This window comes from Cynocephalus volans, chromosome 13 (genome assembly GCF_027409185.1).
Source record: "Cynocephalus volans isolate mCynVol1 chromosome 13, mCynVol1.pri, whole genome shotgun sequence".
Lineage (NCBI taxonomy): Eukaryota > Metazoa > Chordata > Mammalia > Dermoptera > Cynocephalidae > Cynocephalus > Cynocephalus volans.
Window position 1 is genome coordinate 97,164,463 of NC_084472.1, and position 26,872 is coordinate 97,191,334.

The window sequence follows — 26,872 nt, forward strand, 5'->3', positions numbered from 1 at the left end:
GCGATTAAACCTTACACATATTGTCAAAGAAATCTAAGACCACAGAGCTTGAAATTATACATACAATTTTAATAAGGACCTAATTAGTATAGGTTATAATAACACTAGCTTACAGATCTAACACACCACTTAAGAATCTCAATGTGGCAGCAGGCTAATTTCCTATCTCAAGGTAAATTTAATTTTTAATTTCCAACTATTAACCTAATGTTAAAGCCTTCTTCATACCATACTATTCCTTCCTAAAGTTCATCCTTAGGTTTCTAATTGATCAATTTTCCACATTCTAATCTTAGCCTATTCTACTCTCTAAAGCAGTGTTTCTCAAACTTTAACATGCATATGGATCACTTCAGGATCTTGATAAAATGCAGATTCTGAATCAAATGCCTGAAATGTTAGTCTAAAATACTTCAGTTCTAAGCTCCAAGGTAAGTCTGATGATGTTAATCCACGAGCCACACTTTGAACAACAGCAAACATCTAAGTACCAGCAACCTCAGAACAATTACCTGGGAAAGAAAAAGGTTTGCTTTTGAGGCAAAATATAAAAAACTGTGTTAATTTGAAAACAGTGAAGTTAACTTCATAATTTTAAAAAGAAACTCAAATATTTAATAAACAGAATTTAGAACATTTTAAAATAACAGTGTAAAAGTAGCATTTACACATAATTACACAACAAACATTGTTAACTTACACAACAAACATTGTTAACTTACACAATCTTTGGCAATGCAGTTCAAGGGCTAGCTTGTGGCTCACTTGGGAGAGCATGATGTTGATAACATCAAAGTCAATGGTTTAGATCCCCCTACCAGCCATCCACTAAAAAAATAAATGTCAGTTCTAAGTCACAAGCAAAACAGCCTCTAAAATTTATCTAATTATTCTATTCAACTACAGGTGGTCCCCAACAGAGTTCGAATTTACCATTTCTCTACTTGAGGATGGTGCAAAAGCAATACACATTCAGTAGAACAACAACATATTACGTGAGATATTTACACTTTATTATAAAATAGGCTTTGTGTTAGAGGACATTGCCTAACTGTAGTCTAATGTAAGTGTTCTGAGAACGTTAAGGTAGGCTACCCTAAGCTATAACGTTCGGTAGGTTAGGTGTACCTGTATTAAATGCATTTTCCACTTAATGATATTTTCAACTTATGATGGGTTTACTAGAACATAACCTCATCTTAAGTCAAGGAGTATCCGTACTTAAAACACAACTTTGAGAAATCTTCCTTTTAACATGTTTCTGGGTAGCAGAGGGAAACAGGATATGCTTTAAATAAGGGCTATTCCAAAAACATGGCGGTGTCACTTAAGAATGAATGGTGTGAAAAAACTGTGGATCTTTTTTTTTTTAATATAAAAGACAGAAACAGTAACAAAACTGAATGTTATAACACATTAAATGGAAAAGGTATGTTTCTGAAAAACTATCATATCCAAAAAGAAGTTTTTTAAAAATATAAAGTCAAGATCAGGATAGATACAGTGAGAACAGTGTAAGGAATAAAGTACACAAGCAGTTTCATTAGATTTAGTTTTATGCCATATTTAGAAGTAAACCAACATATAAGTAGTACAATCCAAGAATAAAGCCAGTTGATCATCATGGAATTTCTGTTAAATAATTGTTTCAGGACAAGATGAAATACAGCTTTTTTAACAGAAGAGGTAGGCCTGTGTAAGGGAGTCAAGAAAACTTGCTACTAATATATTAAGAGCAGTGGCTTTCAAAGTATAATCCCCCAACCAGCAGTATTTCTCAAACTTCAACATGTATCAGAATGACTAGGAGGGTTTATTTACTTAAAATTGAGAGTTTCAAAATCAGTAGATAAGCAGGGCCCAAGAATTTTCATTCTAACATGCTCTCAATAATTCTAAATGTGCTGGTGAAAACCACTACATTAAGCTAATGCTGGTATGAGTTAAATTCCTACCGTCCCTTCTCCCCAACTGTTTATACATATCAGCCTTGGCTCCACAGCAACGGATATAGCTAGCCTTGAATGACATATAATATTCAGACAGCATCCAGCTGTCTTGCCTCCTACTTCACAGAAAAGGGAAGCCATGCTGCATAACCCTTCTCAACTTTTCACCCCAAATTACCTGCATCCACACTAATTACCTCTAGCCCTGCTGATTTACAAGTATGTGTCCTGCACAGGTGTGAGGTACATAACCCCTTTATTTGTGTTCCAGGACTCCAATCATTCCAGGACCGTGAACAATCATTTAGCCCTCCACTATTCCACCCTCATATCTTCAGCTTATTTTACTGGATCCTTCTGATGTTTTCCTATACACAAGTTCTAGTCTCCCCATCGCACCCCACAAAAACACTCCTCTTTTGAGAGCTACCAACCCCCCCCTCCTTTTAAGAGCTACTCTTCATTTCTTCCTCTCCCTAATAAGACTTTCTTCTCCTTTCCTCCCTTTCATTCAGTAATTCTTTTTTTTTTTTTTTTCCTTGTCCTTTTTGTGACTGGTAAGGGGATCGCAACCCTTGGCTTGGTGCCGTCCACACCGCGCTCAGCCAGGCAGCGCACTGGTCATCCCCATGTAGGGTCTGAACCTGCGCCGCGGGACTCCCAGCGCTGCACTCTCCCGAGTGCGCCACGCGGTCGGCCATCATTCAGTAATTCTGATTGGGTAAGGCAACCTCCCAGTGATAACAACCTAGGCCAAAATCGCAGCTAGTCCTAACCAGTTTTGGCCAGAACAGGGTGTTTGCACAAAAATCTCAACTCTGTCCCTAATTTCACCTTTTCATGACACAAGGCCCACCCCCCTTCAGTTTAATGCTTAAAACTCTTCTCCCAAGAGACTATGGGTTACATGTAATACATATTACACATGCGCACTCATCTCTACTTAAATATGTATAGAAATAACCCAGATCTCGTTGAATATGTATGGATTCCCATAACTAGATCCATAAAAGATTGTTAACTCACCTGCTCAGGGAGCCTAACATAGGTCACGGGACTTGCCTCACTCCTGGCTAGCTCAACCCAAATAAAATTTTCTGCATGCTCAAAATGTCCTGTCCTTGTGATTCTTTCTGCATTCACAATAGACAAGGACCCTGAGGGTGTTTACCTGTTACAACACTTTGAACCTGCATTTATTGCTAGTAAACAATGCTCTTTTCCACCTCACGACTTAAACAAGCTTCTTTAAAAGGTAATCTATGTTTACCTTGAATTCACTCCTTAACCCACAACATTAAGTCCTACATACTTACCACTCACTTAAACAGTTCTGGTCATTTTTAAATGACCTTGTTAAAATGTACCCCAAAGGACAGACAAAAATGGACTCACTATGGTTGGCTAAGAGAGACATCCAAATTTAACAAAACCAAACGGCCATGGCGAGGGAAAGGGCAGACTCCTATTTCCCAGCCTGCATGTATCTTACTAACTGTTATGAAGTTTTCTTTTCTGTAACTAAACAAAGGCAGCTCTCAGAAATTAAGTCCAAATCAGCTACAGCTGAGAATTCTACATTGACCTTCAACAAGTCCACCTGGCACCAGTCAACAACCCCCCTCCTTCTCATTCTTGGGGGCCTGTACTGTCTCCAATTAGACAGAAAACAGACTCTAAGGACATTTTTCTCCCTCTTCTCCAATAAGAGAGGCCACATCAAAACCAGCCCACGGCCGGTCTACAAAGCCTTTCTGATATGCTCCCTCATTGAGCATGTGTATAGCCTTTCCATAAATATTCATAGCATTCCTCTAAGCTCACTGAATATACATACGAACCTAATATTGGGAGGCATAAACACTAGCCTTCCTCCTTTATTTGCCAGAGTGCTTATCTTCAGTCCTGTCAGTCTGTGCTACCCAATCTGCAGATTGTCTTTTCATGGCAAATAAGCCTCCCTTTTCTCTTGAATGGACCCTGTGGTCCTCTTTTTGATAACAACCTCTTAATTAGAAAATATAATAGATACTTTTCTGACTTCACCTTATTTGAACATAATACTTGGCAACATTAATCATTCCCTCCTTAAAATATTTTTCCTGGCCTCTGAGATACTGTGGGAAAATAGCCTAAGTGATACACTTTCAAGAATAACTTAACAAGGGTTGCTTGACTAACTTGTGCTGTGAGAACCCCTGAAAGTGCATTTTCCCGAGGGTGACTGCTCAAGGTAGTGGCTGGTCACCCGGTTCTTTTTACTTCCTGGTTCTTCCTCCTCTTCAGGACTTCTGCAGGCCTTTTTTCACAGTCTTGTCCTGAGCCCACCCCTTTCTGCCAGAAGGAAGGGGACAATAAATGCCTTATAAGGAAGTAATAAAACTTAGGTGATGTCCGGGAAGATTGTATATCCCATAGTACTCAGCCAATGAAGAACTGGGGGAGGGACTTGTGCACTGGGGAATAAATTGCTCGATGTAACCGTTTCCAGTGTGCCTGCCCAACAGACACCTGATCTTGAAAGAGTGCCCTTAAAGTCTCACTTCACCGTACCTCATGTCTCCATGTCCATCCTTTTCATTGGACGGGTGGGTGAGGGCATTTCTCACAGATACCACACTCTCCTAGTTCTCCTCCTATCTTCATGATCACTTTTCAGACTTCTTCACTGGTTTTCTTCAGAATTCTATTTTCTCTGGCCATTGGCTCTCTTTGTATGAGTGATCTCATCCCCTATCATGGCTTTGCTATCAGCTTATACATTTATGACACCTACTATTGATTTCAAGTCTATACCTCTGTTCTGAACCTTAAATGAAATCGCCAAGTACCTCAATGCTATGTATCTAAAGTTGAACTCACAAGTGCCTCCTTCTAATTCAGCTCCCACACATTTGTATTCCTAATACCAATAAATTCATCAGTTGCCTAAACTGATGAATTTTCTGGCTCTATTCCCTTCTTCCCTTTCCTTTCTAACATAATACCAGCAGCATTCCATTATCTCTTCCAAACCAGTATCATAGCCTTGATTCCAAGTCTTATTTTAGAGCACCTCCAACCCAAAATTCCTTCTACACTACTGCAAGACTTATCTTTTAAAAATGCAGATATGAGGGCCAGCCCATGGCTCATTTGGGAGAGAGTGATGCTGATAACACCAAGGCCACGGGTTCAGATCCCTGCATAGGGATGGCCAGTTAGCTCACTTGGGAGAGCGTGGTGCTGACAACACCAAGTCAAGGGTTAAGATCCCCTTACCAGTAGGTCTTTTTAAAAAATAAAAATAAAAATAAAATAAAATGCGACATGTATTATCTTATACCTCTATATATTATCCTTCAATGTCTTCACATCACCTACAATATAAATTTCAAACACTTTAAATAGTATTTCAGATCCTTCAAGCCTTGGCCTCAATTTATACCTTTCAAGCCTCACTTCATATTAATCCCAGTAGAACCTGTACACACAAAAGGCCCCATTATTTGAAATTCCCTAAACTCACTATACTTTCAGATTGCTGTACCTTTGTGAATCCTGTTCTCACCACCTAGGATTCTCCATTCATCCTCTTCATTCTCCACCCCCCCCACCACCACTATCCTCACACACACACACATTCTAGAATCATCCTACAGCCTCCATCAACATGTCAAACTCTTCCTCATTAGTCAAAACTAAATTCAGTGAATAACCTATGCAGAGATATGGACTTCTTCTCATGTCATAAAGTGGCTCTGTGACAGCACTTATATTGCTGTTGTTAGTTTTTTATAACTACACATTAACATGTTTGTCCTCTATTCAAATTAACTATAACAATAATTTTAAGAGGTTCACAATTAAGAATGTTAAAAAAAAACATTAAATAAGTTTAACATCAATTAAGCATCTAAATATTTTAAATCCCTACAGAAATATTAAAACAGTTAAACCACTGTGTTTCATCAGACTTCCCATAAGTAGTTGTTTAACACTTTCTCACAAAATATTGCCCCTATAGTAGAGATGGTAAACTAGTTGCAACATCTGTCATGAGATTTGATTCAGCATATCTGCTTACTAAGGTGATATTCCCCTTTCATATTCCCATTCCTGATTTTTCCTTCTCAAACCTATATCCTCATTTAAGAGAAGTCTCTTCTCAAATAAAAGAGTTTCTTTGGCTTAAAATATAAAAATGGCCTATGTTTCTTACAATGTACCCTTTCAAGAGTTGTCCAAGACCAAAAAAAAAAAAAAAAAAATCCATATTTTAGTAATCCATTACCATTCCCCTCCACAAAAGAAAATAATTGGCACTGGAATAGAAGTAATTTAATTAAACCTCCCACACAACATGGGATGTATAATATCCTGAAAATTAATCGCCGAAAATGATTCCAGTAAAAATTAGCTTGCCATCTCACGAGGCAGCTAATTACATTTCAAAATAACGATAATATTTCAAAACTCCTCCTTATATTGACTGCATATGTTTTAGTCCGTTTTGTGTTGCTATAACAGAATACCTGAGACTGGGTAATTTATGAGGAAAAGAGGTTTATTTGGCTTACGATTCTGGGACAGCTGCATCTGGCATGGGCCTCGGGCTGCTTCTACTCATGGTGGAAAAGCGGCATGCAGGTGGCGGGTACAAGCAGATCACATGGCGAAAGAGGAAGCAAGAGAAAGAAGGTGCCGGGGTCTTTTTAAGCAACGGGCTCTCACAGGAACTAATAGAGTGAGAACTCACTCATTAATCCCCCTTCCCCCAGGGAGAGCATTAATCCATTCATGAGGGATCTGCCCCCATGACTCAATCAGTTTCCAACACTGCCACACTGGAGATCAAATTTCCACATGAGTTTTGGAGGGGACAACACATCCAGATTCCATCAGCATATATTTATTTACCCATCCACTGTTTTGTCCTTTGGACCTACAATGCATGTCTTAACCACAGAAAATACATTTTAAAAAACTCAAAGGGAACAACCATGAGGCTTCGCCTTTCATTTTCCAAGCTAAACTTACCAAGTTACTTTCAATATTCCCCACGTAACATGGTTTTCGCTTTTTACCATCACTGTCATCTTCTCTGCATTGGCTCTAGCTTTAGTATTATTTACTCTCCATCTTATTAAGAAATGACTATGAATTAAGAATATATATATTCTTATATATACATATATATATATATAGCTTAGAAGAGAATCCAAAATAGAACTGAATTCTATAATCGTTTTGATTAAATAAATGTTTAATGCCCTGCATTAGAAAATCAGAACACTAAATTCATATTTGTAAAGTGCTAGGACAGTGTCTGTCACACAGTAGTACAATATAAGTGCCAGACAAATAAAATAAATAAAATTAACATGTGCTCACTAAGGTGGCACATAGACTAAAACTGGAACGATACCACGAAGATTAGCATGGTCCCTCAGCAAGGATGACACACAAATTCATGACGCATTCCATATTTTAAATTGGACGGTGAATGAAAAAGATAATAAATAAAATTAGCTGATCCATTTTAGTTATCTTTATAGTGATAAATAACTATATCTGAAAGTGTGTGTAAGAATAGTTAACCTATTCATTACTGGGTTTTCATTTTTTGTTTCTTAAATATCAAATTGCTAAAAATTGAAGTTTAAAAACCTACCTATAGAGCCCTATTCCCAAACTGCATTTATAACCAAATTAGGATCACAAGATCATGAGAATTAAAATTATAAGCATCTTCAGAAAAAATTCTGCCCCTCAACTTTCCAGGAAAAGATAGGATGTAGGACAAGCTGGCAGGAGAAGGGAAACCGCATCGGCAGTGCCAACTCCTAGCTAGGATGTTGTTCCCTGCTCCTCACTTACTCAGTAGACACTCTCAATGCTTCCTGGGAGGCAGTCAGAAAATATGTGAGGCATGTGAGGGAACACAGCCTAGGATGTGTCTTAAAGGAGCATCACTGTCAGCTTTTGTTTCATTAATAAATGTTTGCAGTTGGTGTTTAGAATAATCTTGATTGTCTTTCAACTAATATTAAATTTATCTTTAATAGATGAAAAACCTTCAACATGTCTACTATGCATCTCTTAAACTTAAGAAATAATATGCAAAAATAAAAGCAACTGTGAGAGGGTACAGATTATGGATGTCACTTTTCCTGTTTCCAAAATTTTATAAATATTTTTGTCATTTATTATTAAAAAATTAAAATAATTTTAATACACACTACTAATTCTAGTTGGGTCATTTCAGCAGGGCAGCACAGCTACCATGTATACACATTCTTAACAAAAGAACTGACCTCCCCTATCCGGGAGAAAATTCACCTTGAGGCTGAAGATACACATGGAACACCGAAGGGGTGGTTGGAGGCAGTGGTACATCAATCTAGACTCTCAGATGAACCCTGGTATTCAATGGACAGAAAGACCTGACAGCTATATTAACCATATCCTACCTAGTCTGATGTTAATATCTGCAAAATACCTCAAAGTTGAATTTTGATATTGTTAAAAATAGTTTAGAAGCCACCAGAATTATGGAAGGAGATGAACCTAAAGTCAGGGATTAAAAAAAGAAGGTAGATTCATCACAAAGTAGCTTATGGCTTTAAGTCACTTAAACTCTCATGTATTAATTTCATCATTTGTCAGATGCATAAAGAATCTTTATGCTTTCTAGAGTCAGAACTTCCAGAATGGCTAGGAGAGAAGCTCAGCAGACCTTCTTCCCCTGCAAAACAAAATTAGAATCGTGAAAATGATAAAAAGCAATCATCTGAAGTCTCTGGAAATTGACCTAAGGGCATGCAATAAACTGAGACGCATTTACTCAAGAGCATCTGCCAAATCTGAGCCAGAAACTGCTCCCACTCCCATCCCAGCTCTGTGTTGCAGAAGCTTTGGACAAATGAAGCTGAGGAGAACGAATGCTCCTTTCCTTTGCCCAGCCCATATTCATGGGGCCTACAGTGGAAGTTCCACACTAGGAAGGTCAAGCTGAGAAGACCAGGGGCTACTATCCCTTTCCAGCTCCGTCTCATGAAGTAGAAGTGTTACTCGGGGAGAAGCCGGCCACCATCTCCCTCACTCCCAGCTCTACAACAGTACAACAGAGGCTCTTCAGGAAGAGAAGACATGAGAACTAGCAGCTCCACACACTGCCTAAGATATTATGTAAAAGAATGGAGACTATAGTGATAAGCAATGAGAGTAACAATTAGAGAGTAGGAGCAGCAAGAAGAACAGTATACTAGTCATAATTACAGAGATTCAGGGAAAGAGACAGCCAAAAGGAGCCCTCCGAGGATTACACTCGCCCTTTGTGGTTTGGAAGGCTGCGTTTATATGCCAGGCTACACCCGCTCTGCAACAACTGGGAAAAGTACTCGCCAGCTGCTAAGCCCTGGCTACATTCAGGGCAGACATGCGGATTCCTTGAACTTTTAAGGCATTCCTCAAAGCATACACAGATCGACTGGCAAAAGGTATAAGATTGACCCTCTGTGCTCCTCCACATCCTCTGACTAATCACTGGCAACTTCTAGGAAGACAGGCATGAAAATAAAAATAGGGGTTGTGGAGGAAGACTAAGTATTAAAATCAGAGTCAAACATTGCAGGGGAAACAGACCCCACAGAATTAATCCAGAATTATATGTAATCAAAATAAACATAAAAATAAAAAAGAACAGTAATCCAATGGGAAGCAGGGTAATAAGAATCCAGAGTTGCTAAAATATCTAAAATGTCCAGTTTTCAACAAAAAATATGCATAAAAACAGCAAAAAGACATGTAAAGAAACAGAAAAGTATGAAACATACCACAAAAAAGAAACAAAACAAAACAAAACAAAAAAATGGAGGCAAAGGGAAAACTGCTTTTGAGTGTGCCCAGATGTTGGACTCAATAGACACAAACTGAATTCAAGTTAGCTACTAAGAATGTTTCAGAGAACTAAAGAAAACCATGCTTGAAAAATTAAAGAAAAGTATGATGACAGTGACGCATTAAAGAATACAAGTAAAGAGACAAATAATAAAACATAACCAATTGAAGACTACAGACTTTAAAACATGCTTTTTACCTCAAAAATTCTAAGCAGCGGCAAACTATCCTGACATGATTAACATAAAACAAAACATAATTTCGTTTATTAACTCTAGTATTCATTTTATAAGATAGGAAATTTGCATTTAGAAGATATCTAAACCAAAATACACTATTTACCTTTGTATTTATGACAAAACATTAACCTATTTGCATTTCATTTACTTATAACAGTCCTGGTTCACTGCCATGGGATAGTTATTACTAGCACCCCCTTTCATTCCCAAATGTGCTCCAGATCTACTGATCAATTATATGGTCACCTAGTTATATGTATTTTTACATGTTATTTATAGTAATTTTCCAAAATCTTAATTTTTTAGTTGCCATTTTAAAATGTTAATATGAATTTTTAGAAACTTAAGATAGAGTTGTTGATAATCAAAGTTATCAAAATGTCCTTCATTATAGCATGAAGGTATCCTCAACCCATTCCCAAATAATTTTAGAAAGGTATTGGAACAACAACAACAACAAAAAAGAATTTATAAAAACTGGTTTAAGCCTCATTCTTCAATTTTTTTTTTTTTTAATTTTGTCAATATACAATGTGGTTGATTATTGTGGCCCATTACCAAAACCTCCCTCCTTCTTCCCTCTCCCGCTTCCCTCCCAACAATGTCCTTCCTGTTTGCTTGTCGTATCAACTTCAAGGAATTGTAATTGTTGTGTCTTCTCCCCCCCACCCCCAGGTTTTTGTGTATTTATTTATTTATTTTTAGGTCTCACAAATAAGTGAGAACATGTGATATTTCTCTTTCTGTGCCTGACTCATTTCACTTAATATAATTCTCTCTAGGTCCATCCATGTTGTTGCAAATGGCAGTATTTCATTCTTTTTTATAGCTGAGTAGTATTCCATTGAGTAGATATACCACATTTTCTGTATCCACTCATCTGATGATGGACATTTGGGCTGGTTCCAACTCTTAGCTATTGTAAAGAGTGCTGCGATGAACACTGGGAACAGGTATACTTTCGACTTGATGATTTCCATTCCTCTGGGTATATTCCCAACAGTGGGATAGCTGGGTCATATGGTAGAACTATCTGCAATTGTTTGAGGAACCTCCACACCATTTTCCATAGAGGCTACACCATTTTGCAGTCCCACAAGCAATGTATGAGAGTTCCATTTTCTCCGCAACCTCGCCAGCATTTATCATTCACAGTCTTTTGAATATTAGCCATCCTAACTGGGGTGAGATGGTATCTCAGTGTGGTTTTGATTTGCATTTCCCAAATGCTGAGTGATGTTGAGCATTTTTTCATATGTCTGTTGGCCATTCGTTTATCTTCCTTTGAGAAATGCCTATTTAGCTCTTTTGCCCATTTTTTAATTGGGTTGCTTGTTTTTTTCTTGTAAAGTTGTTTGAGTTCCTTGTATATTTTGGATATTAATCCTTTGTCAGATGTATATTTTGCAAATATTTTCTCCCACTCTGTTGGTTGTCTTTTAACTCTGTTAATTGTTTCTTTTGCTGTGCAGAAGCTTTTTAGTTTGATATAATCTCATTTGTTTATTTTTCCTTTGGTTGCCCGTGCTTTTGAGGTTGTATTCATGAAGTCTGTGTCCAGTCCTACTTCCTCAAGTGTTTCTCCTATGTTTTCTTTAAGAAGTTTTATTGTTTCATGGTGTATATTTAATTCTTTAAAAAAATATATTTAATTAAATTAGCTCAATTTTCACACCTTGAAAGAAAAAGCAGTGGATTCCTAACTACCCAGCAAAAGGAATTTGGTCTTTCAACTAATAACTTATACTTCAGTCTCGACCAGACAAGCAAGCAAGAGTTCTGCACACATCATTCAAAAACTCTGATTTGTTGTTTAATAGAAAAACTTTATTTAGAAAAATTAAAATAAAAACTTTAATGACAAGTATTTTCAAATAAATAAAGAAGTTTAATCATATTTATAAATTTCGAAAGAAAAAAATTAAAGACTAATGCCACCTTAAGTGACGTTACAAGCGGTGCCATTATGGGCCCACAAGGGCGTATTAATGTGGCAGCCTAAGATGGCGCTGGGAGGAAGTAGGGTGGGAGTATCCGCCGGAACCTTGCCTTAGCCCTTATTGGCCAAATACGCGCTTCCGCGCTCATGAACACTGTGTGATTCCAATAGCTAGGCATTGAGACAGGATGCATGCTCTCGTAACCTTTAAGATGATTGGAGGATGTAAAAACCTCCCTTCCCTATCTGCCTTTAAAAACAAGTGCTTGTGTGATAATAAACGGAACTGCTCGACAGAACCCCCCCACCCCACCCCCCACCCCCGTGTCTGAGTGTTCTTTAACCGGCTGTGTGGGGCCCGCGGCTGTGCTCACCTTTCTTCACGACTCTCTTCCTTTGTCTCCTCCCAATAGGGACTGGGGAAAGAGGAATCTGGGCAATCCGCCCGCCCACCAGAAGGGACACCAAGGGAGAGACTGATAGCAAGGCAAGGGTTGTTCAGGTCAGCCGGTGGCTGACCCGACAGAGTAAGTGACATTACAAGCGGCGCCATTATGGGCCCACAAGGGCGTATTAATGTGGCAGCCTAAGATGGCACCGCTTGTAATGTCACTTAAGGTGGCGTTAGTTTTTAAGGCCTGACAGAAATCAGTCTCAAAATCCAAAATCAGCAATCTTATTCAATTGCCACATATCAATAGGCAATTAATATATATTTTTAAATATATAAATGATGAATTTCTGACTCATTTTTATAATCCTTTCCTCAATTTAAAATTCATTTGAATCTTAGCCCTAAATGTACCAGGGGTCTTCAAAAAGCTCATGGAAAGATTCATATTATCATTTAATTCTATTTTTCCATGAACTTTTTGAAGTACCATTGTATCTTTAAAAAGTCTAAACCTTTATAATTTCCACCCAAAATGATATAAACTATGTATCTGCAAAATACACCTCAAAAGAATTTTTGAAATACAATATATACCATCCTCTTACAGTTAAATATCTAAAGTGTGTATTATTTTCAAATTAGTTGCCATGAAGAGATTCCATTTGACTTGAAAAACAAGTTAAAGTAATCATTGAATAATAAAATCAAATAATTTCAGCTAAGAAATTTTGTAACACAACGCTGTCCACTTTACAAAGCAGTCTTAGTCCTTTTTAAAACAAAGCCAAGTGTTAGGAATCGAACACACAAAATGCACTTTACAAAATTCCTGTTAATAATTCTAAATATAAAATACATGTTTATATGTAAAATATGTATCTATATAAAAATTTATGCAATTATGTCCTATAAAAATGTGCATTTTAAATGGCAATATAGTATAGTTTTTAAATTACCAATTGTTTTGATGAATAACCTTTACAATAAATATAAAAATTTTCTAAACAATGAATTCAAGAAAACTTTAAATAAAAGCGAACATTCTACAAAAAAGCATCCCCAAAGTTAAACTATCTGTTCTCCTTCCAAATAATCTTAAAAGATAATAACACTAGTATAGTCTCACAGCAGTAAACATTCCTTATCACTGAAAGCAAAAAGTTGAACACTTAATAGAAAAGCTTTATTCAGAAAAATCAGGTTTTAATTGGCTGATCTCTCTGTTTGGCAAGAGATTTACACCTACATAAAAACCCATTTGGACACAAACTGTAACAGCTAGCTTAAAATAATGTTTGATTGATTCATTTATCTAACTTAGTGTAATCTCTCTCAAATTCTCAAGAGGAATGAGATAATGTTAGCTACAAAATGAAAGCTACTAGCTCTTATGGAAACGACTATGGGTCAAAACCCTAAACGTAAGCTTTGTGAGGCAGAGTTACTAGAAGAATTAACTTATAATTTACTCTCGTGAGGTTAAGAGGAAAGTGAATGCTTTATTAAATCATATCTACTGTCTGGACCACACCTAACCTACCAGCTAAAAGTAGAAATTAAGTTTCCAGTAATAGGAAAGGACCTGAGTAAGAGAGAGTCTAATGAACTCTACCTTAGGAAATAAATGAGAGCAGGATGACATCAAAACACAGAAGAAAAGTTAAGCACTAAAGAGTAATGCCTCTTGACAATTCTATAAACTATGCAATTTTTCATACTGATCATATTTATATTCATAATTGCATACTTTTGGTAACAGTGATGACAAACGCAACAGATTAAATTTCCACAGATGGAGGTGGGGAGAGAAGGAGGGAAGGAGGGAGCTACTGCAAATTAGTAAGGGCATTCACTGCACACAAAAAACTAAAAGGTAACTGTGAAGTGGATTAACAATTGAATGCCAGTGAGGTTCCTTTAAGAGAGAATAGTGAATTTTCCTTACTAAGTTCACCTAAGACAGATAAAAGATCCAAACAAAAAGTCTGTAGTAACTTCCAGAAACAAAGTATCATCCAAAAATGACATAATACCTAAAATTACCTTAGAAAAGAACTGGCTTAGCCAGCTTCTTATTCTCTACATTCTCCTGTGAATATATGTGGTCGTCCCCCACCCCCATATCTAGAACTGTAGAGAAAGGTGAAAGATAGCATGTTCTGGGTAAACTGCTCCCCAAGCCATTCTGCCTATCTTAGAACAGGTTTTCTTCCAAAATACCCTTGGATAATGTTTACATAACCTTGGAAGCAAGGTCTCCCTCTGAGCCAGAAGACAGATTTGTATTTCCTGCAGGGCAAAGGTTGGAGAGGTTTGCTAGCGGTGCCTTTAAAAGTCTGGGGGGTTAAAAGTCTGGGGGGTTCCTAAATTCAGAGTTCCTCAGCTGTGACACAGACCCAAGGAAACATAGCATCCACTAGGGCCCCCCTCTGCTTTGCCCCCATTGGATATGGAAAGGACAGCCCATTTGAACCTTGACCAGGCAGGTTCAGGTTCATCTGCTAGCTATGTCCTGGAATAATAAACTACTATAGCCATTTGGGCTCCTTGTCTCCTTACCAACAGAATCTATGGAAGTGTGGCAAGCCAACCTAACAGCTCCTACCATACTGTTGTTTAGGAACTGTTTACCTGCCTGACACATAAAAGCCCTGTATGGTTGAAGCTGGTAATTGCTCTGGATGTGGATTCTGTTGAAAGGCAGTATAACTGCCTCTCTTGTTTTTCAAACAGAATAATCTCATAGGCGCCTCCCCCACCCCCAGGGGGTACGCCAAGAAAAATATGGTACACCATCCTGAAGCATTAGTTATTGATGGATTTTGGACATGACTGGTGCCACTGTGCACACAATAAGCACAAAATAGCCGCCAGCCTCCTCTTCCACTCCAGCACCAAGCCCCCACCTTCTCTTTACGAGAAGCCTCCTGACTTAAACAGAAACCCCTTTTGCTTCCCAAGGACGCAGTTCTCCACCCCAATCCACATTAGCATAAGCCCCTCCTTGATTATATCAGTCCATATAAGCTCTCCCACCCCCCACATCTAGTGCTGCCCTCCATTTTCAAGGCAGCCCTAGGCTGCCCACCCGCCCCCCTTCAGAGCAGCCCAGCATATTCTCTTCCTTTAATGAATCTTGAACGGTACCTGGCATCTCCGCTCACTTTCTTTATGTTGAACTATGAGTATAAAAAGAAAAAAATGACATTAAAAAAATAAAATAATAATAAAACAAAAAGCAAAGTTTGCAAAGTATTTTAATACAAAATATAAGGTATTTTGAACAGACAGCTTCATGCTGTACCTCCAGTTCCACATTGCTCTCTTCCCCCTTCAGTGGGAGAAGCAAAGATAGAAGAGCAGTTAATTCAAAAGAACAGCTCTGAAGTCAATTCTATATTTGAATATTGGCACAATTGTTAGTTGCATGATTTGTGGCAAATTACTTCAACTCTCTGAACTTCATCTATAAATAAAATTATACTAGGATTGTTGTAGTGCTTAAATGAGATAATGTACATAAAACATTCAGAACATGGTACATAGCAGGTATTTAATAAATGGTAGTTATCATTAGTTCAGCTATTTTGAAACATACCAACAAAATGTAAATATTAATGCCAGCTTTAATTAACTCTAAACAATTGCATGTTTTTAAAATCATTTCCAAATTTCTTTTTCCAAGCTCTTTAGATTAACATGGGGGGGGGAGGAGTACCTATTTGAATGCATGTAGTTTCATATGCTTTAAATACAGTTTCAGTCTGCAGTCAATTAGAAGTGCTTCAACATTTATATGTGTGAGCATTATACATTATAAGACAATATTGTCTTAACAGTAGAAAGAGACTAAAATATGTGCTAAGGAGTTTTCTGAGATAAATTACTTTACAAAGAAGACACATGATATGCAAAATCAGAGTTTCATTATACTGAAAAAGTAACCAAGAACTTACAATGTTATGAACAAGCTAAAAACAAAACACAAGTAACAATAACGTGGATCCCTTTTTTAAATCTGTAGGCTCTTTTTGAGCAAATTTTTCCACCAATGCTTTGTACATACAATTCAAAATTATTATTCATGAATACTAGAAGCCAATAAACTTCCTTATTTATTTATTTATTTATTTATTTATTTATTTATTTTTAGTGACCGGTAAGGGGATCGTAACCCTTGGCTTGGTATCGCCCGCACCGCGCTCAGCCAGTGAGCGCACCGGCCATCCCTATATAGGATCCGAACCCGCGGCCTCAGTGCTACCAGCGCCGCACTCTCCCGAGTGAGCCACGGGGTCAGCCCAAACTTCTTTATTTTTAATGAAAATAAGTTTTTTCTTAACTGATGAAAAGACAGAAATATATGATAAAATTTTAAAAGCTGAGTTTAAAATTTAGAGAAATTAGCAGCACCAAAGCAACCAGAACAACATATTAAACCCTTGGTCAGAGCTAAATGGATAACAAATCATACACAAGAGTGTAAAACAGTATTTGAATACAGAGAGACAAATAGAAATTTTCAATTTTGATTCCTATTAAGTTATTATAATCAATCAACAAAAATGTATTAAATACTGCATATCCATTTTTGAACCCTTCTTTCCCACCTCTAACTAAGGTGACCAGATGTCCTAAGTTATCAAACCAAAGATAGTACTAGTTTACTCCTGTTATCTTACCCAAACTATGAATTGCACCTTCTTTCATTCCTAAGTATCCTGTTTTGAACAATAAATTATATGGTCACCCTCCTTCTAAATACCTGGCTCCTTCCAGCCATAAGCTATTATCTTTGCCCTGGTCCCAAATGTCAGGATAATTACACAGATATTCTGAAACAGGTTAAATAAACTTTATAGGTATGTATAAAGTAGTTTTATTATCATTATGCTACAATTTATCTCAAATTCGTATGGGGAAATTTCCTCTGATTCTCACCTCAATTAGTCTAAATTTAAGGAGTGTATATTTTCTATGAAAATAAATCGCCCATATATTTTCCATCAGGTACCAAGAAAAACTATATAAATGGAGGTAGAACAGTGCAACAGATGAGTGACTAAAAGAATTAAGTTGCTTATCTATCTTACATTAATTGCTATGCCAAATATAGAAGCATCTAGGACAAAGATATTTCAACAATTTTCTTTTTTTTTTCCCCCTGGTGGCTGGCCATATAGGGACCCAAACCTTGACCTTGGTGGTATAAGGCTGTTTACTAACCAACTGAGCTAATCAGCCAGCCCAATTTCAATAACTTAATTGTAAGAGTGCAAATAAACTTCTGTTTCACATGTCCTCAATCGTAAGTAACAGTAATTTTAAAAACTAAGTTACTGAATGTTTATAATTTCTCAAAATTTGTTCATTCAGTATATAACTAATCACATGATAATGACTTAACAAAACAATCTAAAGCAAAGTATAAAAATATATGGCAAGATTTTACCCAAATTCACCAATCAGAATTCATATATTTGTAATTCTGTACTAACTTCTTAAAGGTGAAATTATAAATGTCTCTCATATTTATCAAAACACCTAGAATTACAAATGATATAAGCCTAATTCAATCTAGTCTGAGAAAAAAGGACTTCACGAAACAAGAAAGGACAGAGATAAATCTGAATTTGGGGATAACTAAATCTGAGTACTGACTGATTTTGTCAGTACTCTCTCTAGCTATAGAAACTCTACAAAGGCAATAATTTTTGTATGTTTTGTTTATTTCTGTATTGGTGGCACCAAGAATACTGGCACAGAGTTAGTACTTAAATATTTCCTGAATCAATGAGTATCTCTTCTCTTTGGTATATAGAAGCTAAGCAGAAACACAGAGTTTTTCATGCCAACCTAAAAGCACATCCTTCCAATTTCATAAGCCAATTAGCAAGGTAATCTTCCTGCTAGCTCCATTTAGAAAAATCCCTTGAAATGGCTCTAGTCACTTGCCCAAACCTGTTCCAATCATTATGACAAGAGTGGTGGGTAAAATGTCTAGTGTAGCCTGGTAATACGCTTAACCTTGTGGCCATATAGGAGGGGTTGTTAAGATGAAAAGGAGGGAAAGAAAATGAAGCCTACAGAGGTCAAACACAATAGGTACCACACCTTATTTAATTTGTCCCTCATCTTAGCAATTTCTTACCAGTTTTCAGTCCTGTATGTGCTAAAAAAGGTCATCCTTATCTAAGTATTCAAGATGTACACACAAAAAATACAAAGTTGCACAGAGAGGCAAAAACTATTTATGCTACAATCACTAATGAACAAACCACTTATAAAAGTAGTCTCTAAGCAGACATCCATCCTCATTTCATCCTAGCATCTACCCCCACCCATCATGTCACACTATTTCTTGGTCATTCTCATGCTTGACTGCAATCTTATAAATGGCAAAGGATTTCATCAAGTTGATTTTTAAAAACTGATAAAACAGAACTGTTCAAATTACATGCAAAGCCATTGACAAATGAGGATCTGTCAGAATTATAACATTTAACACATGAAAAGGAAAGTCTTCAAGGATAATGACATCAGGTTTTTCAAAAAAGAATGATATTGAACATCAAAGAATTGAAAGAAGCCCCTGAGAAAACTGGTAAAACTAAAAATATTTTTTTGCAGAAATGACCTCTAGAATCATGCTCCAAAAGTCAAACATTAATTCAAGATGTCCTATCATCCTATCATATAATTTTGTTGAGAAAAATCATATGAAAAAATATCAGCACTTATTCATTCTTTGTTCAATTCCAACTAATCATGACTACTTGCAATTAAAAGCTAAATTTTAAGAATATTATCAATTAAACAAATTTTCATAATTTTGATTTAACTTTATAGAGAAAACTCCAAAGCTTTTTTTTTTAACCACTACGAAATTAGATGGACCACTATTGTCCATCTTTTTGGCTAGATTCCTAAATTGGCCTCCTTCCAAGTACTACTAAATTTAAGGAGAAACTTATGTATTTGAGAATGTTTGTTACTACTTTAAATGTGAAATAAATATTTAAGTACGTATCTACTCTGGGCAAGATAATGCACTAGGGTCTATGAGAGATTTGAAGACAAATAGTATAAAGGATTTTATACTAACATTTAACAGAAGAATTTTTAAAAATTGTTACGGTAGTACCAAGCAACTGATTAATGCTTAGTGGCTAAGGAAAAATATATTAAAAAGAACTTTTTTGTTGTTAATAGAAAAAATATTGACACTTCAGTGCTCTTTTGAAAATAAAGCTTCCCTTACTGCACAGAAGTATTTTTCAGTTCTTTAACTAAAAGGAATGATGAGATGTGAGAGTTCAAAGCCATCTCTGATCTGGCTCAACTCTAATTTTTAACTAACAAAAGTACTGTGACTCAGACATAGTGGCTCAACCAAGACCACAGAGCTAAGACTTAAAAGAGCTATGACTAGACTCTTTGTTACAGATTCTCAATTTGTCACACCATTCAATGAAAGCTCCTCCTGGTGATCGTTACTAAGTGAGGAACAATAGGGAACATAATACAAACTAAAAGAACAAAATATGGCTCATCTTACAACTTCCAAGGTAAACAAACACATTTGTCTACGCTCAGGTATATATGATGAAAAAAAGTAGTGAATTTAGAACCAGATGACAGGTGTTTAAGCCCAGCCCTTTCCCTTACCAGCTGTGTTAGTTTGGGGCAAAAATCTTTAAACTTAGTTAGGGTCCCTCAACTTAAAATGGTCACAATACCAAACAATCCTATGAGGAATAAAGGACATGATGTTATGTTTTCAAAACTGTATTCCTCAAAACACTAGCCACTGAAATTTGCTTCTGAGAACTATTAGGCCTCATGGCTAGCTTAACATCAGAACAGCCAGGTTAAGCATCTTTCCCCTCTTCTCCCCCTACCCTTTCCCTTTTCTGCTCTGGGAACTGAGTGGTGAAATTCCTTTCCCAGGAAGGGGTAAACATGACCGTTACCATCAAAGGAACATCTTCTGGGGTAGTCGGTTTCAGGCTGGAGAGCTTTGCACTGAGATAGTAAGGACACGAATTAGAAGCCTATGCCTACCAGACCAGGTGTTCGTAGACTACAAGGGCTATGTCACCTTGCATATCACTGATTTCGAAACTGCCCATTACTCTGCCAGAATCCTCAAAGCCTTATAAACCCCTGCTTTCCTTTGTTCGGGAAAGTTGATCTAACACAGTCTCCCCTCCATGTTGTGTAGAATAAAGCTTCCCTGCTGAAACCAGTCTCTCTCTTCCTTTTCTCCCTCTCGCCAAGCACCAGAAACAATATTTTAAATCTGATGATGAAAATATACTTATTTATACTGGCAAAAATTGCGGCATCCCACAAGAAAGAGGGACAAACTATTATAGAACACCTACTGAATTCTTTTAGTCTGGACATTGCAATAAGTATATTGTAAGAGCACACTGCTCTAAATATGCTAACAGTACCATCTTCTGATAATGTAGTCAAGATAAGACACTGAGAACTGGGCTATAGTAAGTGCTGTAGTACCAAACAGACCCCCATATTTTAGTGGCTTACATCCACGTAATAGTCCAGAGTAGAATTCAGGATAGCAGGGAGACTGCTCCACAGGCATCCACACCTAGGATGATGGCTGCTCTGCCATTACATGGGTTTCAGGATCCCTCTTTACATCACCAACCCAGTTATACAGAAGGAGCTTTTTATCAGTCAGACTTCAGTAGGAAAACCATTCCATGTACAGTAGTCCCCCCTTATCCTTGGGGGATATATTCCAAGACCCCCAGTGGATGTCTGAAACAATGGATAGACTGAACCCTATAAATACTGCACATGAATTTCTTTTTCCTTCTTCACAATTTCAAGGGTAGAAGATTCATTCTTACCATAGATTTTAACAACCGCAGCATACGATTTTTTTTCTCTCCTTATGAAGTCGAGAATTTCCACCTTTTCACTTAAAGGAAGCACTTATGGCTTCTCTGACATATCCAAATTGCCAGCATTACTACTCTTACACTTTGGGGCCATTATTAAGTAAAATAAGGGTTCTTTGAATGCAAGCAGTGTGACAGCACCACAGGTGATCTGATAATCTAGACAGCTACTAGGTGACTAATAATGACTAACAGGCAGGAAGTATAGACACCGTGGACACACTGGACAAAGGGATGATTCACGATCCTGGCTGGACGGAGCAAGACAGTGCAAGATTTCATCACATTATACAGAATGGTGTGCAATTTAAAACTTATGAGTTGGCCATTTCTGGAATTTTCCATCTAATATTTTCAGACCATGGTTGACCACAGGTAAGTGAAACCACCCAAAGTAAAACCACTGATAAGGGGGAACAACTTTATTTCAAATGTGAAGGTATTTAATACAGGGAATTAGATGTGGCTTAGAACACTGCTTGGAAGGACAGGAGAGACTAAGGTAAGAAAAGCAGCTATCAATGATTTCAGCCTGCAGCACAAACAAGTGATTCTTAAGAGCTCACCTGGAATTCTTGAATATCTTAAAGGCTTCCACCAACTATTTTAGTCTGCAACAGCTAAGTAGGTAACTGTGGTAGGCTGAAAAGTGCCTCCCCCCACAAAGATGTCCACATCCTAATTCCCAGAAAACAGGAATCTGTTACCTTACCTGGTAAAAGAAACTGTACTTATGTGATTAAGGAAAGGATCTTGAGATGGGGAGCTTATCCTACATTATTAGCCAGGTGGGCCCACTGTAATCATAAAGGTCTCTATAAGAGGAAGGCAGGAGGATCAGAGTCAATAGAAGATGTGATAATGGAAACCAGTGGTTGGAGTGTTGCCAAGTAAGGAATTATGAAGAATGCAGGCAGCTTCTAGAAACTGAAAAAGACAAAAAAAAAAAAAAAAAATCAATCCTCTCCTCAGAGCTTCCAGAAGGAACTAGTCCTGCAGTACACCTTGACTTTAGTCCAGTGAGTCTGATTTTGGACATCTAGCCTCCAGAACTCCAAGACAATAAATATGTGTTGTTTTAAGCCACTAAATTTGTGATAATTTATTACAGCAACAATAGGAAACTAAGACAGTGGTCATCCTGGACTTTCTTGTACAATGCTTCCAAACCTTCTATCTGACCATGAATTTGCCTAAACTACCTGTGAAGAACAGTGGCCTCTCTCCCTTTCTTCTACCTTCCAAATCTCAGTGGCATCCTAACACAGAACCCATCAGGGAGGCTTGTGACAGGACACAGAGGAGTTTTTAGAAGAGGCTGGGAGTGGAAAATCCAGCACAAGCATAGGGGAAATCTTTATGGGCCAGGCCAAGGATGACACAGATCACTTCTGTTTACACTCCATTGCCTAGAACTCAAGTCATATAGCCATATCTTAAACATGGCAGGACTAAGAAATGTCATCTAGCTCGTGTCTGTAAAGAAAACTGATATGGTAAACAGCTTTGGCACACCATTAATGAATTTAGAAAAAAATATAATAAATTCTGATAGAAGTATGAAAACAGCAGCAGGAAAATGACATGAGAAGTAGCTCTCTAAAAACTGTTGACAAATATGTTCAAGCAGTTACTGTATATGCACAAACAAAAGTGGCTAAAAAAAATATGTATCTTTCAAAATAGTACCATATAAGGTACGGTAATACCTTATAAATTGTCAATTTTATTAAGGCATTATCCTTAAATTCTACACAAGTCAGACATAATAATAAGAATGTAGATAGTGGATTCCCTAATTTATTTTTTTTATAATATCAGTCTGTTGACAAGTGAATGAAAGCAAAATGCTTATGTCAATATTTCAAATGGGACAAGAAATCATTTTTTAATTTTTATTTTTTATTTTAGCTGATAGAGAAATGTTAACTCAAAAACAATATGGCTGCCCAACTTAGCTATATTTTACTATTCTCTACACTATTAATAAGTTCAATTTGGAAATGCAGCATTCATGCTGAGTCTTACACAAGGATTTGAAATGTGTCAGTCACAAGAATTAAAAAAAACTCAGTCTAATATTAATAAATACTGTTTTCTATTTTGAAACTGCAAGTAAATATGTACACTAGTCCCCCCTTATTCTTGAGGGATACGTTCCAAGATGCCCAGTGGATGCCTGAAACCAGACAGTACTGTACCCTATATATACTACACACAAATTTCTTTTTCCTGTCTGACAGAAGAATATTGGTCTATCCTATAATGAAGGAAAGGATGGAAACATTTCTATAAAGCTCTTAATATAAGAAAATGTATTTTAAAAGTATGTACCACCAAATGGTGCTGACAACACCAAGGTCAAGGGTTTGGGTCCCACTACAGCTAGCTGCCAAAAAATAGAAATAAAAAAATAAAAGTATGTTCCACCAAACAATTGTTTTGGACCCACTGAAAATTTGTTAATTTTAATTTTGAATTTTAATTGTTCATTTCCCCTGTAAAAAAAATGTGTTCTATTCTTCCAAACTTCTGCAGCAATTTAAATGGTATCCTGAGACTGCAAGATAAGTCAGCTGCTTAAAATAACTCTTACCTTTTACGACCACTTATTTTTTGTGAATGACTACTTTCTCAGAACTACGCAATTTCAGAACTATGAGCTTTAAAATCAGTCTGAGGCTGGTTTCAGTCCACCCTCTTAGGTTCCAGCTTATTCTTGTTTTTCCCCATCTTATGGCCATCTCTTCCCTTACCAACTGCCTTCCTGTGGACCACAAGCTCCAGCATCAACAAGCAAACAATAGCCTTTCAGATACTACTTAACCAGCTCCCACCACTGCACAAATGGTCAAGTCCCTGTAACAAATTCAGATAAACAGGTAGATACAGATATTCATCTTCTGTGATTCTGCTTTTCTAAATTAACCCTGATTGATACACATGCTATCATCGCTTTAGTTTTAAGGCAATTGCTAAATGTCTTGTATTAAATAATGCTGTCCCATACACTGACAATCATGCCTGTTTATGTTGGTTTTATAAGCCAACATTTAAAAGTACATTAAAATCTAAAAGTGCAAGCTTGTCCACTTTGGTAGGCAAAATTCTAACATAATCCCTAATGACCCATGCTCTTATATAATTCCCTCCCCTTGAGTATGGACAAGATCTATGATGAGAAATAGCACTCCATAATTATGCTACCTTATATGGCAAATATCTGCAAATATGAAGTCTCTAGTCAGTTAACTTTGAGTTATTTTAAAAGGGAAATTACCCTGGGTGGGCCCGACCTACTCAAGTGAGTATTTTAAAAGAAGGCAAAGTATGAGAGAGGTGATCCTACTGGCCTGCAAGCAAACAGCAATATTATGAACTGCTTATAGAGGGGGCCAGCCACATGGCTAGAACCTGAGGCTGGTCTTAAAGAACTGAGAGCAACACAGCCAGCAAGAAAACTAGGAACTCAGTCTCACAACTACAAGAACTGAATTTTGCCAAAAACTGGAACTATCTGGGAAGAGGACCCAGAGATCCAGATGACAATGCAGCCCAGCCACACCTTAATTTCAGTCTCCTAAGATCCTAAACAGAGAATCTAACTATGCCATGCCCAGACTTCTAACATCTTCCAAATTATAAGATAAGAAATGGGTGTTATTTTAAGCCACTAAATTTGTGGCAGTTTGTTATGCATCAATATAAAACACACCCATAAATCACCCATATATTTTTGTCCTATTTCTTAATGCTTATAGTGGATTTTCACCTTAAAAGGACGAGGTTAGAGTGAATGGAAACAAATTGCAAAGCAGTTTTATTAGCTACACTACACTTTCTAATAACAACAATTATTTTAAAACAGGACATTTTATATATAATCCACAAATGATAACATCTCAGAAGAAAACCATGAGACAACAGTAGTTGGTAAATCACTGCAATAATTAACCTCATGAAACAATTCTGTAGTGATACATCTGGTTATGAAAAAATGCTGGGAAGAGTTTTTATCTCCAAAATCTCTGAAGCCGGGGACTCCTGCACAGTTGTTATTACTGCTGCTGTTTTTCCATTTCTATCTTACCTCTGAACGCTTTCCTAAAAATGGATTCCTATCTCCATTTGCTAATGGTTTTGATAATTTATATCCAGAGAGCATAAATTATTGATACATTTTTATCAGAGAACTATGAATTATTATAAACTCATATTGGGCTTATCACTCATAAAATGATCCACAGCTGAAAGGGTCTATGAGAAATTCAGCTAAAGTTGATACTTCTAAATAAGTCTGCTTAGAATAAATGATCAAATGTTGCCAAATGTATACAAGATTATTTAAACAAAAAGCAATGTTCCATATAGCTATGAAACACTGCAAACATGAAAAGGTTTATCTGATTCATAAAAATGTCATAACATCCAGAAATTGTTTTGAAATCTTAAAAGTAAGTTATGAGAGAAATAAAAGTTTCCTTTAACTGCCTAACAATTTCTCACTTTAAGACTGCAATACTGTCACTTCATCAAGGAAAAATATTATGTGAAATTTTCGAAATAACTAATTTCTTACATCCCTTATATCTGTCACATGTGTTCCCTTAATCTCTTTGCTAGAACCCCAAACTTAAATGGCCCTTCACAAGATTTACCAATGCTTCATTGTTTGCTGGGTCAATTTACCTAGTCTCACAGTAGCTATTAAAATTATAATAAAATGTAAAAGAGGTCAATAGTCCTTGAAACAATCAAAATAGGTTAGATTATAGTATACTAACAGTTCCAAGTCTCAGTACAGTATTTAAAAAAATAAATAAAGGTATATTTCTCCATCATGGGTTGGTAGGGAGACTGCTCATCCTAGAAACTCAGGGACCCAGGCTGGTAAAGTATTCACTATTTCAAACATGTCCAGTCACCATGACATAGGAGAAAAGAGAATATGGCAAAGCATATTCTCTGCCTACACTTCTGCCCAGAAGTGACACACACTCGTCTGTTCGCATTCCACTGGCCAAAGTAAGTCATGTCACCATGCTGAGTTAAAAAAAAAATAGTTAAGTTCAACCCTACCTATATGGTCTGAATATTTGTGTCCCCCCAGAATTCATGTGTTGAATCCTAATCACCAATGCAATGATATTAGGAGGTAGAGGTTTGAGGAGGTGATTAAACCATGAGGGTAGAGCCCTCATTAATAGGATTAGAGCCTTTAAAAAACAGGGAGCTTGTTCATCCCTTCTACCTTGTGAAGACAGAGTGAGAAGGTGTTATCTATGAGAAAGTGGGCCTCACCAGACACCAAATCTGATGGCACCTTGATCTTGGACTTCCCAGCCCCAGAACTGTAAGAAATAAATTTCTGTTGTTTACAAGCTACCCAGTTTATAGCATTTTGTTATATCAGCTCAAACAGACTAAGACAGTGCTATGCACATGGAAGAAAACAAAATATCTGTGAATAGCCCTAAGAACTACCACATTCCTATAGAAGGCTAATTCTACCAGCTGTTCTCTGATTCCCATTCCTT

The 26,872-nt window shown here is 36.9% G+C and overlaps 1 protein-coding gene and 1 non-coding gene across 6 annotated transcripts in view; one reads left to right on the forward strand and one right to left on the reverse strand.

Moving 5' to 3' along the window:
- The window catches only part of TUSC3 (tumor suppressor candidate 3), a 270,895-nt gene that overhangs the window by 231,103 nt on the left and 12,920 nt on the right, over nt 1-26,872 (reverse strand). The gene's annotated exons all lie outside the window — the stretch shown is intronic.
- On the forward strand, nt 7,315-7,421 carry LOC134362252 (U6 spliceosomal RNA). Its single transcript, XR_010021533.1, has one exon. It is a non-coding gene; the product is annotated as a U6 spliceosomal RNA (small nuclear RNA).